The sequence below is a fragment of the Castor canadensis genome, chromosome 1, assembly GCF_047511655.1.
Source record: "Castor canadensis chromosome 1, mCasCan1.hap1v2, whole genome shotgun sequence".
Taxonomy (NCBI): domain Eukaryota; kingdom Metazoa; phylum Chordata; class Mammalia; order Rodentia; family Castoridae; genus Castor; species Castor canadensis.
The window spans coordinates 158001916-158021112 of NC_133386.1; the positions used below are offsets into that span (position 1 = coordinate 158001916).

Sequence of the window (19197 nt, forward strand, 5' to 3'; positions counted from 1 at the left end):
TTGTGCTGCCTTGGCCTGGCTTGATCCTACCTGCAGAGGAAGCCACACAGACTTATAGTGGAACAGTCATCAATAGCTTTTGAGAAACATTCATTAAGCTCCCACTATGCACCTTGCACTGTTCCAGGCACTGGGGACACAGTAGAGGAACAAAATAGACAAGATTGTTGGAATTTGTCATCTAGTGGGACAAGGCAGAAGAAACCCCCAAGAATACAAGTTAGCTGAGTTAATGAAGAAATAACAGTGAAGGAAGAGAAAAGATTGTAGGAAGGAGAAGGTTGCTACATTAACAAAGCCAAAAGTTCCTTGGAGTAAGTGATATTAGAAATGAGATCACGGGCACCTGTAGCCAGAAAGGGACTATCAGTTGAATGCAAAGATGCTGAAGTGGGTAGGATTTTGATGTGTTTGAGAACAACATGTGTTTGATGCTCCAGTGTTGCTGGGGCACAGTAGGCAAGGATGGGAGATCAAGGTTATAGGCTATAGAAAACTGAAGATTTTTGAACTAGGAACAGAACTCAAATCTTGAAAGATGTAAGTAAAATTGCAACATTTTGATCTAATTGGCATGTTTTAAAGATCACTTTTTAAAAGATTGGCTGATAAAAGATCTGGGACCCAAAAGATTGGGTGATAAAATGTTATCTCCCCTCATTTTGAACAGTTTTTAATAACTGAAAAGAGTATGTAATAAAGCAGTTCTATTAGGTTATCTGCTCCAGAGAGCTAGGATTTCCAACTTAAGATATTACTACTGTCCAGGTCTGGGTGCTCAGTGCCATCAGGCTGTGGGGAGCTGAAGGAGTCCTGAGCCTTTTCAGGACACTAAAGGTTGCTGGGGCCCCTGGAGGGTCACTGTCCGATTACAGGAGGCTGACCCCGGTCAAGGGTTGGGCAGGAAAGTGGTGAGTATGTAAGTCCCCCAAAGTCCCAGAGAATGGCACAGAGCAGCCCACAGCAGGTTGAGGAGGCCCAGGAGGAAACAAAGGCCTCAAGGCCGCTTCCCTGTTTCCGTCTCCTCCTGCCAGGGCCACGATGTCCTTTCTCTGGCAGTGGCCAGGTGTGTTTTAAAACACCCGTGCCTGGTGCCCTGTCCTTCACATAGCAGGAAATGGACGTTGCTGGGGGTGCGGTGCAGGGTGTGGTGTGGATGTTGCCTGTGGGAGGGATTGGGGGGGGTGGTGGCGCATCCAATCTGCAACCACAGTTCCAGCTGTCCCCTGGCAGAGGCCCAGGGATTGCTACCACCGGATACCTTGGGTGAGTTTGGTGCAGAAAGAAAATGCGATGAGGGCTGAGCACGCGTGGGGAGCGGCACCAGCTGGTGTTTGGGCTAAAGGGCCTGCGAGGACCAGGAAGCCACAGCCTGCGCTCCCAATGTCCCCTCTCAGAATTGTACTCCTCCCTCCTGCTCAAGGCGCGTGCCCTCCTCGAAAGAGTTAAGTACCTCCCCGCCCGGCTCCGACCACCTCGCCCCCTTCCCTCCCACCCTGCGACAGTAGCTGAAGCTCCAGGGACCAAGCACCGGCGGCCCGCGGGCCAGCGAGGAGGCAGAGAGCCTGCGGCCCCAGACCCCTCCACCCCCTGTCCGCGGGCCCCAGCGGCCTCCGCGCCGCAGTGTGGAGCGGGCGCTCGGACGCAGGGGGAGTTGTTTGATTTGGCGTTGGCGGGGAGGCCGGCGGGGAGCGCGCGAGGAAGGCACTGCAGCCCGGCGGCGCGAGGCTCCAAGTCGGTCCCGCGTGCGCCGGGGCCCGGGGGCGGGGGCAAGGCTGGGGCAAGGCTGGGATGCCCCGAGCGACCGTGATTCAGCGGAGGACCCTGGAGCCGGCTCCGGGACAGGACGGCCAGACCTTGCCGGCAGGTGCTTCAGCTCCTTTTCTTCTTCTTCCTCTTCCCGTTCCCTCCTCTCCCTGAAGTAAGATGAGCGTGATGCTGTGGCGCTGGGAACAGAATAACACCACCATGAAGCTGGTAAGGGAGGGCTACAGACCTCACTTTTGGGCACTGCTCTACTTTGATTCCCCCCTCCCCCGCCCCTACCCCCCTCCCCTCTTCCCCCTCCCCCCCATCCCCTTTAGGAATTGTCTCCTATGGTGGAAAACCCCTGATTCCGTACTTGGTATTTCCCTTATTGTTTTGAAGATAGATTTCAGGCTGTGTGTGTGTGTGTGTGTGATTTGCAGGGGGAGGGGCTGAGCTGCCTTATCTCCCTGATACCTTCCACCTACGAATTCCTGCAGGTCTCCTGGTTTGCACATTCTACTGGGATTGTCTGTCCTGCAAGTAGGTCTGTGCTCTCACCGCCAGTGCCAGGACAGGGTAATCTGCCTCCCGCGCCCCTGTCCTGGCTTTGTGTTTAGATACTTTAGGATGCACGTGGGCATTCATCTTTTGCGGTTTGGCTTATTCAGTAATCGGGGGGGCGGGTGGGAACACCGTGGGCGCCGTGGGAATATGCACTGCGTTCTCTTATTCAGCCTCTTACAATATCTTAGTTCTCTTTCAAAACTGCAAGACCCATCCTAGCTTCAGGTACTTTTTCCCTCCTCCGCTTTCGAAAATAAACGTCCCTTCCTCCTGAGAGAGTTGAGAAGAGCAGGGTTTCCTACTATTCCAGGAAGCCTGGATTGTTTCCCATCCCATGCAGGAAATGTGATCCAAAGGCTCTTCTCTATGTTCTGCTTTTGTGAATTTTTTTTTTTAATCGGATGGTTTCGATTGGCAGAGACCATAATTCCCTCAACTGAAATCAGCCAGGGCTGTGGTCAAGTCAGTTAACCTCTTTGGATGTCAGTTTCCTCTTCAGTAAAGTGTTAGTTCCCACCTTGTAGTTGTAGAGCTGGTGCCTAGGTAAGAAATTATATTTGTGGGCCTCAAACATAATAAGAACTCAATAAAGCGTAGTTATTAATAATCTGGAAGTAATGCTTATTGGGGTGAGCTCTTGAAAGATGCTACCAAAAAAAAAAAAAAAGGCACAACGACTACGTTGTATATCTGGATGCTAAATAATCCTAAACTCCATTCTTCATATAATGAACTTATTTGTTGGAAAAATGGCACCTTGCTTTTCATACTTCTTGTGTTATGTTTGGCCTGTCTAACTCTAAGCTACTATTTTACAACTTCGTTTAATGTGCTGTAACATTAGCAGACGTTATGCACCTTTGCTGCACTATGTCATGATTCCAGCTCCCTAATCCTTTCCTGGAATCCTTCTCCTACCAGACTGTTGTGGGAGAGCCCAAAGTTTCTCATTCATTTCTGTCCAGGCTACAACTGAGATGCCATTTTACTGTGTAGCACAGGAAAGTTAGGTCCTGGTCTGAACTAGATAGGTTGTGAGACCTAACGACTTTTAAGAAAAAAGAATTATTTGCCAGGTGGGGAAACCATGGAGCATCCCAGAGGATGGCTTCTGGAGGCTGGTGACAGGTGGCTGTGGGAAGAGATGGGATATGTTCTCCTCTTCAATATTACTTCCCCTTTAGCTTTCCTCTCTGTGGGTCAGAGGTCAGCCTTTATTGGGTCTGTTTTGGTCTTTAGACTTGTCTCACTTTTCAAATTAATTGTGAGGACCACCCAAGGTAATGTGGTCCACCAGAGTACTTCCTCATCAGGCAAAGGAGGGGCAGGAGGAGTCAGACAACCTACAAGCCTGGGGGAAGCAGCAGTTACTGCTGTGTGTATCCCAAAGCCCAGGCAGGAAAAAGCATGGTTGGGTGTTGTTTTTCAGAGAGCCTCAGATATCCTTAAGATGGTCTTGTTATTCTGTAGCATCCTAGGAGTCCCTGATACACCATGAGTTGACACATCATTAATTTGCTTTCTGTTCATTCATCATTGATGGATTGATACATCTGTTTTTGGTCATGTGCTTACTCTGTGCACAGCATACACAGCCTTGGTGGAGAAGCAGGCCACGTTTACTGTGAAAGGCTTTGCCCACAGAAGGTTCTTAGTTTAAATTCAATTCAGACTAATGTCTGAATTCATTTTTCTCTTCTGTAAAATGGGGCTTTATGGCTCTCTTTCCCCAGGTTGTGAAAAGATTAAATCAGATAATCTAAGAACAGGATCCAGCACAGAGTCTGAAACATGGGTACATATTAAGTGGGAACAAGCATTATTATTACTGTTGTTATTATTATTACTTTCTTTAAGGATAAATAGGACATAGTCTCTGTTCCCACTTTGCATTGTGCTGTGGGGGTAAATGGTTTATTCTGCTAATGAGCTTGGGGAAAACAAACCTTCCTTACCTTAGAGTCATTAGTAGCCCTCAGCAGGAAGGAGTTCCCTGGGAACATCTTGGAAGTCAATTGTGTGTGAATAACTGCCCCAGAATGGGGCCTGGGGCCAGAGGTAGGTGCCTGAACTTTTATCACTGATGCAGTTCAATAAACTTGAAGTTGGTTAACCCACAGCTTGAAAATTACTGTTCTGGTTGAATAGTGGAGCTAAAGGTTTTGCTTCATGTTTTATTTTAAAGTTAATTGGATTTTAAAAAAATATAAGGCCAGAGTAATTGGAGGCAAAACTTGCATCTTTATGTGTTATCTCTGCAGGGGAATGTCAGAAATGCACCTGCCCACCTAGGATAGAAGGCAGTAACTGGTAGTTCCTCCTTCACATCCAACAGGGTCACAGACCTTTGATGAAAGAAAGAGAGAGGAGGTGACTGCTCAGGCCTGAAGCTCCCGCTGGGAGAGGATAAGCTTGGGCACAGCCATGGAGCACGATGTAGGTAGTTCTAACATCCTTATCACCCTCAGTTCCTTTCTTTGAGAATCTTTAGTCTTAGGCAAGGCAAACAATGAGGCCCCTGCTGGAGCAGCTGGTATTCCTGAGAAGTGGTAGAGTTGAATGGTGAGAGAAACCGTACCCAAAGAGACCACCCTGGCAGCTTGTCCTAGCTAGTGCACAGTCTGGGCATTCCAGTCAGAGACTTGCAATCAGAGCTGTGTTGAGAAGCTACTGGCTGTGTGACTTGGAGCCCAGTGTATAGCCTCTTTGAGCCTTGGTCTTCTCATCTGTAAGTGGGGACCATAGCATCTCGTGGAATTAGTATGAAAATTAGGAAAAAATGTATCAGGTTCCAAGCTCGGAGTCCAGCAATTAGTTGATGGGAAGTGAATGTTTGTTGCGATTTTGAGATGATCCAATAGCACGTACATGTCTCTATTCAGATGCAAAAGCAATGCCACCAAAGGTCAACAGTGCAAATGGGGGAGGGACATTATTACTAGGAATTTTTTTGTCTATACTTTTCCTTATGTTTCAAATTTTGTACAATAACCATACATTTAGCATCAAGGAAAGATTTTTAAAAATCACTAAAATAATCATATTTACAGCTAACATGTATGAAGGCTTTATCTTGAGCTTTGCATGTCTGATTCTATTTCATCTTCTCTCTACCCCTATGAACCAGAAACTGTTCGATAATAGTCCCATTTATCCAGATGAGGAAATTAAGGTTCAGAGAGTTCAGCTACTTGCTTCAGGTTAGTGCTAGTGACTGTAGAGGCTCTGCTTTGGCAAAGGTTGTGCATTGAACTTCTCAGTTCTGATATGTCCATTCCCCCTAGAGAGTTGCAGGGCCTACCTCTGAGATGGGGCTGCAGAGTGTGTATAGAGACTACACTCCCTGCTGTGTTTCTCTGAGGTGCCTCTCTGTGAGCTGCTCTGGCCTTTTATCCTCTTTGGTCTGGCTGATGCTGGGAGCCAGGTTGTCACCTTTCAGGGCCTCCAGGACACACCTATGGCATTCTTCCTTGAAATGAAGGAGAAAGTGGCTCTGAATGAAGATTAATTGAGAATAATGATGCTGAGGGAATGTGCCTTTGACCTTTGACCTTCCCCTCAGAGGCATTGGTCAGAGACCTCCTGGGTCTGCCTGCAGCCATGCTAACAAGCAGGTTAAAAAAGGTCATCGGTTGCAGGAGGAGTGTGGTGGGGGGCCTGGGATCTGCTTTTCTGCAGTGTACTGCTTTATCTCAAGGTCCAGGATGCTGGGACACTGAAGAGCTCCTAGGCTCCCCAAGACACTGTGTTCCAAACACTAATGCTCTTTCATACTTTCTCCCTTTTCCAGCTTTATTGAAGTACAATTGCCAAATAAAAAGTGCATATATTTAAGATATACAATATGATGATTTGGATCTATGGATATACAATAAAATGATTACCAACATCAAGCTAATTAACACACCTGGATCTCACCATAGGTCTTGTTCCTCTTTACATGTATAGGCTGATTCTCATCTCAGCAACTTCTGCTTTTCTTCAGAATAAAAAAGCACATTGACCTTCATCTGAAGTTACTTCTGTCACCTGCTGGACAATGTCAGTAATCTCTGCTTTTAGGACCTTCCAAGACTTCCTCCTGCTTTCCACTAATTGTAACTGGCATAGATTTTACTATCTCCCAGGTATTGAAATCACATCCATTTTTTGCTAAGTCTCTAAATCTCAGAAACAAGAAATTCCATCCTTTCCTCAAGAAACCAGGTTGACAATGTACAGTATAAGCCAATTTGGAATTGCCACAGTGAATCCACCTCCCCTCCTGAATAATGAATATATCCTAATAAAAAGTAATGAAAAAAAAGAAACTAGGTTGAAATATACAGGAACATTTCTATATGAATTTCTGTGGCAGGTAATGAGCCTTGATATACTTTTCAGAATTGAAACCATAGAGGAAGGTTTTGACTTTGGTTAGTTACTGAGAAAATAAAGACTAGAATATCAGAGGAGAGAAAAGCAAAACCCTAAAGTTACTAAGCATCTTTCTGCAGATGACATTTTGAGGTAATATGTTTTCCTTCATTTCTGTGTTAATAGAGATGTAGAGATTTATAATTGGTTCTTCTGGTGACCCAGAAATACTTACATTACTTACATATTATTTTTGTATGGAGCTTGAAAAAAACCAAAAAATTTTTGGTTTTGTTTCTGACTTCTGTCATATAATGCCACCCACCCAGAAGACATGTGGCTAAGGTTTTCTTCGGGAATGCCTAAGCTTTCCAGGACATGTGGCCTAGTTTGCCACCATCCAGTCAGCTTCCAGCCCAGGGCTCATCCCAAGGGTTGTTCTTTAGATTCAGATGTTGTGACAGATGTGTTGACGCTGATGTTATAAGAGCTGTAGCCAGAGAGGTAGAGAAGCAGTGTAAGAGCCTAAGAATGGGTATGGAGTGAGTTGTTAGAATAAGTTGAAGGATTGTTTAAACAGGGAAACAAGATGGACACATTTGGAAGGGCTAGAAAGTAGAAAAGGATTGTCCTGCTAAAAATAGTGACTACCTGGAGTCATAACATGGGGAATTGTATTATGCATTATCTTTGTCATCGTGTGAATCAAGCTGTGTGCTTGCAGAGTATGCAGTAGAATCCATAGCACAAACAGATCTATGGAAGGTGAGGCGATTTAAATAGGGATTTACCAGCTCAAGGATGTGCCCTGGACTTAAGGGGATAGATGTCTAGGGTATAGGTGTGAGACTTGTTCTGCAATTGATGCTCCTGCCCATTTCTCTGGCATTGTCACTGATGTGAAGTTTCAGGATTTGAGACTAACAGACTATTGCTAGTCAGAACTCTTACAGGATGCTGCTTACTAGTGGATGAAGCCCTGCTCTTCTGTGGCATTCCAGGAGCGCTGGGAGATAGCGGTACTTTAGACCTTCCAGAGAAAAGCTGTTCACTCTAAGCAGCATGGTCAGCTGCTGATTTTCTGCTCCCATTGTTTCTTTCACTTGTCTGTATGCTACCCCATCTTCCAAAGCGCATACCAAGTCTCCTTTCTTCTAAGAAGCCCTCCAGAGCCATTCCACCTCCTGTGAACCCTGATAGACAGTAGTGTGAGCCCACCTTTGGTCTCATGCTGCCTGAAATCTTTGAGCTGTTGGTGTGTGCCATGCCTCTGCTATTAGACTTGGAGTAGTGGCTAGACGTGTAGACACTGGGGCAGGTGGTCTCTGTTCTTTCTGAGCTCTGCTACCAGTTGTGTCACTTTGAGAAAGTGTCACTTTATCTCTTTGAGCCTCAGTTTCTTCATTTGTAAAATGATAATAATAATTGTAGCAAACTTGGAGTTGTTTGATAAAATATATGTGTTTAAAGCTGCACCTAGCACATAGTAAATGCTCAGTAAATGTTAGCTATTGTTTTCATGCTGCAGCTGCCTTCATTCATTTAACAAATGTTCATGAAACATCTACTAGATATGTGGAGCACGCTAGTAAATAAAAAGAAAATATTGCCTTTATGAAGTTATATTTTAGTGGAAGAAACAGATGATAAGCAAAACATATATTATCTGTTATGGGGATGGGTGGCATAGAGAAAAATATAATATAAAATAAAATGTAGGAAGAGCAGAGGAAGTCACTCCTTAGTGCATGGTGGTTAAGGACAGCTTCACTGTCAAAGTAACACTGTTGTGTAATAATTGTTATCATAATTGTTACTTCTCTTCAGGCAGGCACCGTATGTAGTGACTGAAAAATCTAAGTCCTCTTTCCTGAGGGTGAGAGGGGGGTGCTACTTAATAATTACAGTGAATACTGTTGTAAATTGACTTGTCTTGGGGAAAATGAGAGGCATTTATAGTTAATACTTGGTCATTCCAAGTATAAGAGATGCTATGGTATCAGATAGCCTGCTGTGGTTTGGATAAGTATCTGCAAAGGCCCATGTGTTAAAGGATTGGTTCTCACCCTGTGGCACTGTGAAAGAGGATGGAAATCTTCCCATCATATCAGAACATGCCTTTGAAGGGGACATTGGGACCCTGGCCCTTCCTTTTCTTCTTTCTTTACTTTTCAGCTGTCATAAAGTGAGCAGCTTGCTCTACCATGAGCTCCCTACATGATGTACCAACTTGCCACTGGCCCAAAATCAAGAGGACCAACCATCCATGGATTAAACTTCCAAAATTGTGAGCCAAAATAAACCTTTCCTATTTTCAAATTAATTTATCTCAGGTATTTTGCTACAGTAGTGGAAAGCTGACCAATACACAGAGCTATATTCAAATCTTGGGTTCTGCTACCTTCAACATTAAGATTTTGAACAAATCATTGAATATTTTTGCACCTCAGCTTCTTCATCTGCTATGATACCTGATAGAGATTTTGTGAAAGTTAAATGAAATAATGCAAATAAAGCACTCAGTACAGGCATAAGCAGTCAATAAAAATTCATTACTATCATAATCAGATCAGGTGAAGAATTTTTCTTTTTCACTGTGCCTGGGAAGGGATTGGGCTGGAAATTTAGCTGAGCAATGGAGTTGAGAAATAGGCTTCTTGATCTGCCCAAGAGTTGTCTCCATTCATTCTCATACATCATAAGAATCACAGTGATGTAGTACTGGACTCAAAGACTAGTTGGGGGACCTCATGTTAGGGTAGCCACAGGAAAAGTTAGATAGTAGAATCCAGGACTAAGAATGTTGAAATAGTAGTTCAGGAAGAGGCCCCATGTTAAGTAGCCTCCCACAATCCACTTCACAATGGAGCAAAGAGGGACTCAGAGAGCTGAAACACTTGTAGCCCATTTCAGTGCACCTGCCATTCCCCACCCTACAAATTGGTGTAACAACAATTCTAAAGAGTGAGAAAAGAGAGCACTTAGAATTCCACCTGGAAAAGCCATGTTTCTTTGGAAATGGGCCGCAGATGACGTAACCCTGCCATATCCCATTACCTGGTACTTGGCTAATCTTTGTATGAAACTTGTTTTGGTGAAACTTGAGCCTGGAGAAGCCAGTTGAAGTATATTACTTTCTCACTGTTGAATGCCTCCTAGACTTGGGATAACATTTAATCTAAAGAGTAAGGTGATATTTCCTGAGATAGCAATGAGTTCATGTTTAGAAATTAAATGAAGTGAGTTTATTGTATTGGTTGGCTTTTTTTTTTTTTAAGTGCTAACTGCAGTAGAAAATGTTCTTTCCACACAGTAATGTCTGGGCACTACATGAGGAGAAGTGGGGAGCTATAGGTATGCTAGCTTTCAGTCTTAGCAGTTGACTTATTGCCTCTCTTGTTAGATACTATTCCAGACGGAACTATGTTTTGGTTCAAGGAGGCCCTTATTTGAATAAATAGATTTCTAATTCAGGAAAACTTGGGGACAGATAGGTTTGTTTCCTGAATATGTGCTCTCTGCTCCCTGCCCTTTCTCCTTCACACGATGCTTATTACTCAGCAAAGGATGACTGAACACCTACCTTATACCAGAAAGGCGGGAGAAAGTTCTATTCATGGACTTCCTTGAACAGTACTTGGTCAAAAAGGACAAAGAGGAGGGGAAGGAGAAGAGAAAACATGAGCAAATTGGAGTTTGAAGCATTATCCTTTTCACTTATTTCCCAGAAGTCTTGTACATTATAGATATGTGGAAACTGATGTATGATTGGAGTAACCTTCTTCAAAAGGACAATTGGCAGTTCAAGGCCATATATGGCACGGTTCCAATACGTTTAAGCTGTTAAATCCTGTTGATTGTGTGTCGGCAGTAGCAGGTATGGATAAAGAATCCTCTTTCCCATACCACCACCTTGCTTTCAGCTCGCGTTGCCAAAGCAGAAGTGCTGGGGAGGCCCCATCCTTACATTCCCCAGAAACGACACAGCTCCTGGCACACACCAGATGTTCAACAAGGGAGCAGCTAAAAGGTCACCATTTTGATTTTTTGACATAATACAAAGTGAATCACATAAGATCTGAGTTGTTTATTGTAAGGTTAAAGAAACTGGAGTGAATCCCAGCAATAAGCAGCGGGAATTCCTGAGTTCTTTGTTGGTGCTTGCTGCAGTTCAGTTCCTGCCCAGCAGAGGTCCACTTTGGTTTCAATGTAGGTTGAGTGTTTTGGGGTACCGTGGCTGCTTGGGATGTCCTAGACAGTGGCAGCTATTGAAGGAATTTTCTGCCACGTGGCTCCAGGGTGATTTCCCATACAATCTGGGCTTAGGGAATACAAGGAATATGGAAATCCACCTTACACCTGTCATTTGCCTGCCTCTTCCTCAGTCCTCTGCACCCTTCTTTTTGTACATATGTTCACAGAAAATAAGACTACCTTCATAGGAGATAAGTGCCACGGCTGAGATCTGGAGGCCCTTTATATCAGAATCAAATTATTATAAGACTCTTTTTTATTATTACTACTCGTATTTATTAGTTACTTGTATTTATTGTTACTTGTATTTATTATTATAATCGTTATTATTACTTCCTTGTTTTACTGTGTGCCCCACATGGAGTCGATGGGTTCTGGGGCTCAGCTTAGTAGAGATGAGTTAATTTATCTCTTATATGTGAGCATTGCTGTGCTTTGTGATTAGAGAGATGAGGGGTCTGATGAAGACCTTTAATTCTGATATTTATTGCCATATTTAGAAAAAGACATGCTACAGCCACACTGCCAATCCTTCCTTGAATTTTTATGGCATCAGATTACATTGCTCCAGGTTTTGTTTGTTTTTGCATGTACCAGGTTCTATGTTTGGTTCCAGGAAATAGGAAAATGATGGGATGTCATGCTTCCTTCCCAATGTTTGTGCTCTGAAGGGTTTTTCTAGCAAGCATGAGCTGAAGGCTAGGCAGTGGTGTGCAACAAGCATTCTGTAAGTAGGAGTGCTCTTCTGCATGCAAACCAGCAGGGCTTGCTAGCTGATTGTCAGCAGTGAGTAGAGATGAGGGCAGTTGGAATATTTCTGAGTTTTTTAGCCTGGGAAATCTAGACTGTAGTTGTGTCACTGAGAGAAATCAGAAAGTCAAAAGGGGACTGCAGTAAGAGAGAGTGCTGAACAAGAAATGATGGATTGGGTTTGGCAGTACTATGCTGTATGTTATTTATATCGTTTTGCACGTTCTGTTGAATGCGTATCTAAACTGTGGTCCAAATGGTGCAAAGGGACAACTATGTCCTCATCCCTCCTCCTCTCTTGGGAACAAAGACCACTGGGCCTTTATTAACCTGGTTAAGTACCTTTTAACTCCCAAATCCAGGATATCTGATAAATTGTGAAGAATCTGAGTTGGGGCTGAGTCTAAAGGAAGGCTGCCTGCCTTCTCTCCCCAGAATTGGCCTACAGGGTCCACCCAGCCTGTCTCACCATCTGAACTTCCAGATAGAGATGCTAAGCAGAGAGCAAGAGGGCCAGGGGGCCCCTCCCCAAAATTAAACAGGACGGAACAGCCCCTGAACCTGGCTTTAAACATAGAAACCTAACCTGCAGGTAACTGGGTGCCCCCCCAGTATAGTTGTCCTTCAGTGTCCAGCTAGGATTGGTGATAAGACTCCTATAGATACCAAAATCTGTGATGCTCAAGTCCCTACATAAAATGACATAGTATTTGCATATAACCTGTATCTTCTCATATTCTTTAAATCATCTCTAGATTACATACAAACTTACAATACCTAATGCAAAGTTAATGCTGTGTGAGCAGTTCTTATACTGTATTGTTTAGGGAATAAAAAAAGAAAAAATATGACCATGTTCAGTACAAGCATAATTCTTTTTTTTTTTTTAGTATCTTCAATCTGTCATTGGTTGGATAAACAAACAAGGAATCTGTGAATACAGCAGGCCAACTACATTGACCTTTGCCAGGCCAGATTAGACATAGCTCCTTCTGGGGAAGAGTGACTTGGATGTGGAGAAAGAAGCTAGGAAACTAACGGAGCACCCTTCTTCTGGGAACCCAAGTGTGAACTAGGGAAAACGGAAAAAGGGAGATGTTCCGTTCTTTCCCAACATGGTTGCCTGCTATGCAGGCTCTTCACAGACTAGCTATGCAGCCAGACTAACACAGAGGGCACACACTTCTACAAATTACCCAGCAAGAACTGGGTGCCATCTTCTTATGTGCATGGAAAACAGTATGCCAATTGCTCAGCTCTGAGCAGGATATGAAAATCACTCAGAGGCCGTGGACCCAGTGCCATCAGAGATGAGAGAGAGGCCCTGTGTAATTAATTGACTTTACCAACAAAAAGAACTTAGTCCAGTTGGGCAAGGTAGTACACACTCTAAATCCCAGCTATGCAGGAGACAGAGGCAAGAGGATTACAGTTCAAACCCCGTCAAGGCAGAGTTGGCAGGAGAACTTATCTGAAAAAAACAAACAAACAAAAAAACTAAAAAGCAAAAGGACTGGAGCATGGCTGAAGTGATAGAGTGCTCGTCTAACAAGCACAAAGTCCCTTGCCCAATCCCTAGTACCACCAAACAAAGAAATTTAAAATAATAATAATAATTACTTGGTTTAAATCATGTGACCTTGGACAAATGACTTAGCTTGTCTTAGCTTCAGTGTTTTTGTCAAAAAGATTGGCAGAGTCCTTTCCTCACAAGGAAATCAGCAATCTTAAAGGAATACTTGTGTGACAGTAGATGTATACCTAAGAAGGTGCTAGAAAAGACAGACTCCTCTGAATTCAGACCCAGCAGGAGAGGTTTTTAGGGAAGACTCACAAACCTAGGACTTGGAGCTGGGATGGAGAGTAGGTTGAATTTGGGGTGGAGAAAGGGAAGGTTGCAAATGGGGTGAATGGCCAGTGTAAAGACTCATGTTTTTGTGATTTTATGAAATTGCTTTCATAATTTAGCGAGCAAGAAAGCTGCTCATGAGTCCTAAAATTTCTTGAGTCTTACAGAGCCTGGTTGCCAGCTTTCTCCATTCCAAGCAGTGTGGTTCCACACAAGGATAATTTAACATAAATATTTCAAATGTAATATGTCCCAGATGTGGCACTAAGTAACACCCCATCCTTGCTCTTCCACTTCTATGAAACAGGGTTTCTCAACCTTGGTATTAATTGACATTTGGTGCCCGTTAAATCTTGGGGAGGCTATCTTGTGCATTGCAGGATGTTTAGCAGTATCCCTGGAGTCTTCCCTTTATGACGTGTTTAGTAGCAACCCCTAGTTATGATAATCAAAAATGTTCCCTGAGGGCAAAATTGACCCTGGTTAAGAACTGCTGTAGTAAATGATTCCACCTTTTACCAGCTGCTCACACCAGAACTCGAGTCCTCATTCTTGATTCCTCTTCAACCATATTCCTTCATCACAAGAGCAAGTACTTAGTTTGGCCCTCACCTATAGACCACTTCTGTCTCATAACCGAGAATTCCTTCATTAGTCATCTGGGGAGGTGCAGTGGTCTCCTAACTGTCCCCGTAGTTTCACCATTACTGGCTTTCAGTCCATTCTCCACGTAGCACCAAGCAGTATCAAAGGAGAAACAACACGATTTTGCTCTCCTGCTTTAAGTACATTTTAGTGTCTTCCCTTTGTACAGAGAATCAAGTCCAGAATCTTCAGTATGGCTTAAAGGCCCCTTGCATGATCTGCTCTGCTCCCTGCCCTCTGTCACCTCCTTCTACTGCTCACCAGGATCCAGCCACACCATACTTCCTGCTCTCCCTCGACTCTGCAAGCTCCATACCACCTCAGGGAGTTTCCCCAGCTGTTCTGTAGCCCTGGGATGCTCTTCTCCCAACTCTCTTCATGAGTGCTTCTCTCCCATTCTTTAGAATGAATGGAGATTCTTCCTAGAGGCCTTCCCTAATCTATCTGTCACTCAGGTACTGCCTTCAAAATCTCAGTCCCCTGCCGCTTTTCCTTCATAGCCCCTATCTCAGTCTGTGATTGTTTGGCTTCTTAATCAGATCACCAGCCTCCACGAGGGTGAGAATCTTGCTTGACTGCTTTTAAAAGTACCCCTCCCCTTCAACACCAGGCATAAGATGGGTGCTCATAAATATGTGTTGACTAGATAAAGAATTAATCTCTTTGTTCCTCTAGAGGGAGAGAGGTGTCATTTCTCTAATTTAAAATTAGTAACAGCAGACCTCTGGAATTAGTCTTCCAATAAAATCAGCAATATGCCAGATTTCTTCTTTGAACTTCTCAGGATTATTAACACATTGCCTACTAAAGTCAAGGTGCCCAAGAACTCATTGCCAACTGGAGGAATGGTAATACTTGTCAATGCTAAATTATTAAACAGTATTTAAGCAAGTAATTGAAACCCCATTCTTTGACCTTCTCAAGCCTCCAGCCTAAGAAGGTTGCTTCTTTCCTTCCAACCCCAAGACTTAAGACCCTGATGCTATTGTCAGGCATTGCTGTTATTGTAGCATTTAGAAGTAACTGGAATGCACAAATGGCACAGTGCCTGGCCCATGGTGGATATTGAATAAATGACTTGGATCAAGGCACAGATTAAAACGAGAGAGAGAGAGAGAGAGGAGAAGAGAAGAGAAGAGGAGAGGAGAGGAGAGGAGGGGAGGGGAGGGGAGGGGAGGGGAGGGGAGGGGAGGGGAGGGGAGGGAAGGGGAGGGAGGAGAAGAGAAGAGAATTTGGCACGTTGGTAAAGGAGAAGTGTACTTAGGTCTCATCTTGGAAATGAATTCCTCAACAGGTCTTGATCTGAGGCAGACAAATCTCATACCCTCTGAGAATCTCTCCAATAGGAGACGTGAAGGCTTTTTGGGAAAGGATAGCACATAGCTGTGCAAAACAGCACCATACTGTTTTGCATATCTCCTGAGTTGCATTGAAATAATACTGGGGCCTTTTGCCCCTTTCTGGACCAGACTCTCAGCTGTAAGAAGCATGGAGAAGTAATGAAGATTCTTTACATTCTCAGACTGCTTTCTGGGAATCCTGCAAAGTCCCGACTTCTCTGATTACCCTTCTCATGGCTGAGTTCAAGAGCACTTTGCAAACCCGGACTTTGAATCTGGGAAAATGCTTTATGACCATTTTTATGACCTCAGAGCAACTCACCAAGGCAAGTTATTTCCTTGTCTTTGCCAAAGGGGAAAAACCAAGGGCCTGGTAAATTGCCCAGGATCTCCCAGGCTCTGATGCTCACTTGTGGGCGGCTATCATGCGCCCGGCCACACGCTGTCTCCTTCCATGAGATGTGCTTTGGCTGCTGGGGGAAGGGACTGTCAGCAACCTCAGCCCACATGTTCATGGACTTCATAGTCTTCCTCAGGAAGGAGGATGGTCCAATTCAGAGAACCATATACTGTTAGAGCTCCAGTCCAAACCAACCCTTTTATACTGGGCCAACTGAAATCCAAAGAGGGAAAGTGATTTGCTAAAGGTCACAGCCCAATGTCTCTGACTTCCAGCCCAGTGCATTTTTTCTTCCCACTCAGTTGTCTCTTATTAGAACAGTGTCCTCAACACCCATGAGTTCTCATTCTTAGAGGAAGACTAGTACAGTGAACAGTGGAAGGGCTTTTCAGAGTCAGGGTAATAGTTAAGAGAAAGGGTTTGAGTCACCCTGCCTCAGAGCCCAGCTCTTCACTGTGTGAACTTGCTTAACCATCTGGACCTTAGTTTTTCTCACCTGCAAGGTGAGTATAATCATAGACTCTCCTCCACTGGGGTATGCAGAGGATTAAATGCATTTGTGTATGTCAAGGGCTCAGGACAATAGCTGTCACAGCACAGCACAAGGACTACATGAATATTGGTCTGTTATTGTGTAAGTCACAAGTGTTGCTCACTGGCTCTGTCACCCTGGGAAAGTTATTTGACATCTCTGAGCCTTGGATTCCTCCTCAGTATAATCATTCTGGCTTAGCCAGCTAGCTGAACTGCCTTTACAGAAGGCCCTGAGTCAGTGGCCAAATCTTTTATTTTCTCCCAACACGTGAGAGTGCCATGTTTGGGAGGCAGTTGGGACAGCGTCTGACACCAAGTCCATGCTTCACAGTTGTTCCTTTTTCTTCTTAAGGGAAGGATTATTAGGGATGGTCCTCCTAACACTTCCAGAGAAGACCTGGGACTTCAATGACTTATTCACTTAAAAAAGAAAATTACCTGCATTTTTAAATCCATCTTCACATTTTTTGAGCACTTGCTAAGTGGCATTATCTCATTTATTTCTACATCAGAGCTATGGCAAAAGTGCTATTGTTGTCCCCATTTGGTAGATAAGAAAACTAAGACTCAGAAGAAAATAACTTACTCAAAGTTACGCAGCTAGTAAGAGGGAGAGCCACAATTTTGAACCCAAGAGTCTATGCTCTTGAGCACTAACTGTTGGAACTGAACCTATCCTTGGTTACAGAAAGTCCTGCCGGGGGTGGACATCACTTACACCAAAAACACCAAGGCAGGATGGAGCACCTTCCCAAGTTAATGATTACCACCCCAGCAGCTGCCAAATGACAAGAGGGCAAGGCAATGGAATTGCATGCTGGAAGCCCTCCCCTTCGATGCCCCGCCTGCACACATGCCACACACACCATCTCCTGGAGCCTATGAGCAGTCAGGCCCTCCAAGCTCCTTTCCTTTCTTTCCCGTGGAGCAAACACTGGCCCAGGAGGAGGAAGCAGTGCCTGAGCACTATTCAGAGCAGCCCCTCACCCTGCAGGGAGTCCTCATCCTCTTGGTGTTGGCAAATACCCAGGACAGCAGAGTTGGGGTGCTATAGACTTCTCTTCTCCTCTAAAAGAGCTCCCAAGTGAGGACATCAGTGATCATCACTTTTCTTAAGCTAGGTAAGAGCTTGGGGTTGGCTGAATGGTTGGATGGAAAGCCTTGGTTGTAACCATCCCAAGAGCAGGCACGCAGTCTCCCTCAAGAGAGCTTGGCAGGAGGAGAGGGCAGCAGCAGATGGCAGGTGAGGGAAAAGTGTGGGAGTTGGGATTGACTCATTCAAACCTCAGTTTTGCCATGCACTGGTTACATGACTCTGGGCTTCACTTATGCCCCTCCTGTATGGAGATGGTAATTTGTCCCTGAGAGACTTTAATCAGGCTGCATGTTACCATGCAGGTGCTAGCGAATGTTCACCTTCTCCTGCTATCTCTGTCCAGCACCAACACTGGGCACCCATGAGGGAAAGACAGCCCTGAGTATTGTGCACATTCATGGATGATTGATGGGACTAAGAGGTCATCAGAGACTAAAAGGGGACCTTCCTACCTGTTTCCCAACACAATATGCTTAGGTCCAGGTCACAGGCTTTAAGAGCTCCTGTGTCAGTGACATTCCTACCTGCCATGACTCCTTTAGCTCCCTCCTCTCTCCCATAAATTCTCCTGGAAGTCTAAGCTGTCACTGCTAGGGGATGTAGGTCTAAGTGGGGCGTCAACACCCTTCCTCCTGCTCTCTGAAGGGCTGGGCCAGCCCTTTGGCTTCTTGTGCCAAGCCAGACACCCTGGGCTACTCCAGGGAAGAGCACTTCTTGTAAACAAGAACCACTTTCAAGCCCACTGAAGAGCTGTGTTCTAGCTGGCTGGTATGAACATCCGGTTCCGGGGGAAGAAAGGTCTGCTCCTTGGAGCTGCACCACATTTCTGCTCTCGGAGGCAGCTGGTAGGCGAAGGCCTCCTCTGCAAACTTGCCAGCAACTGTGGAGACCACTTGGCCTCTGTGGGCATGTAGGCTCTGGTTTATGTCTTCCTTTGGGACATCTCTTCTGCTTTATTTGAGACTTCTGGCTGCACTGGCTACATTAGTAGGTACCCTTAATACTCTTATCTGGGCATGCCTTCTGGGCTTACTGAAGCATAATACCAGAACACATTCTTCCTTAGAACTTACAGTTCGTTCTGGAGAGGATTTGGGTGCTTAACTTTGAAACTGTGAAGTAAGAATAGTTGTGAGGAGTGGGGCAGAGGAAGACAGGGAGGGCCCCACGATTCAATTTTGAGTGAATCCTTTTTCTATAATAAGGTCTCAGTGTATACATTATATCAGAGCAATCTTTTAAAATTGATGATGTCTTTTGTTATCCATTTTTTGTTTAGAACTATTGGATATGTATATAATGTTTTACTTTTATGATATGAATGTGAATGATAAGTATTTAGAAAAGTCAATCAAGTCAGCTAAATTTCCAGCCAAGTTTTAATGATTCACCCAGGAAGCTTTGATTCTAGGCTGAGCATGGCCAGGGCTAGCTTTTTTTTTTTAACTGCTTTCTTCACTCTTTCCCTCTCCACTACCATCACCTGGCCCCAGCTTCTTGCACCAGGATTATTCTTGTGTCTTAGGTCCCTGCTTCCTCTCTCCACCCCACCGAGAACTTAAATTACATTACATTGCTCTCTTTCTGTGGCTGCCCATTGCACATAAAATAAAATCCATCACCCCCCCACACCCTTCCCCATCCCACCCCCATGACCTCA

At 44.6% G+C, this 19197-nt stretch overlaps 1 protein-coding gene across 7 annotated transcripts in view; it reads left to right on the forward strand.

The window, feature by feature from the left end:
• Nav2 (neuron navigator 2) overlaps nucleotides 1–19197 on the forward strand; it is a 686981-nt gene that overhangs the window by 381527 nt on the left and 286257 nt on the right. Inside the window, exon 1 of one of the 7 annotated variants that reach the window (XM_074042828.1) lies at nucleotides 16936–17562. The exons of the other annotated variants lie outside the window; for them this stretch is intronic. The gene's annotated coding sequence lies outside the window, so the exon portion shown is untranslated. Of the gene's footprint in view, nucleotides 1–16935; nucleotides 17563–19197 lie in introns of those variants that run through there. 7 annotated transcript variants of the gene reach the window in all.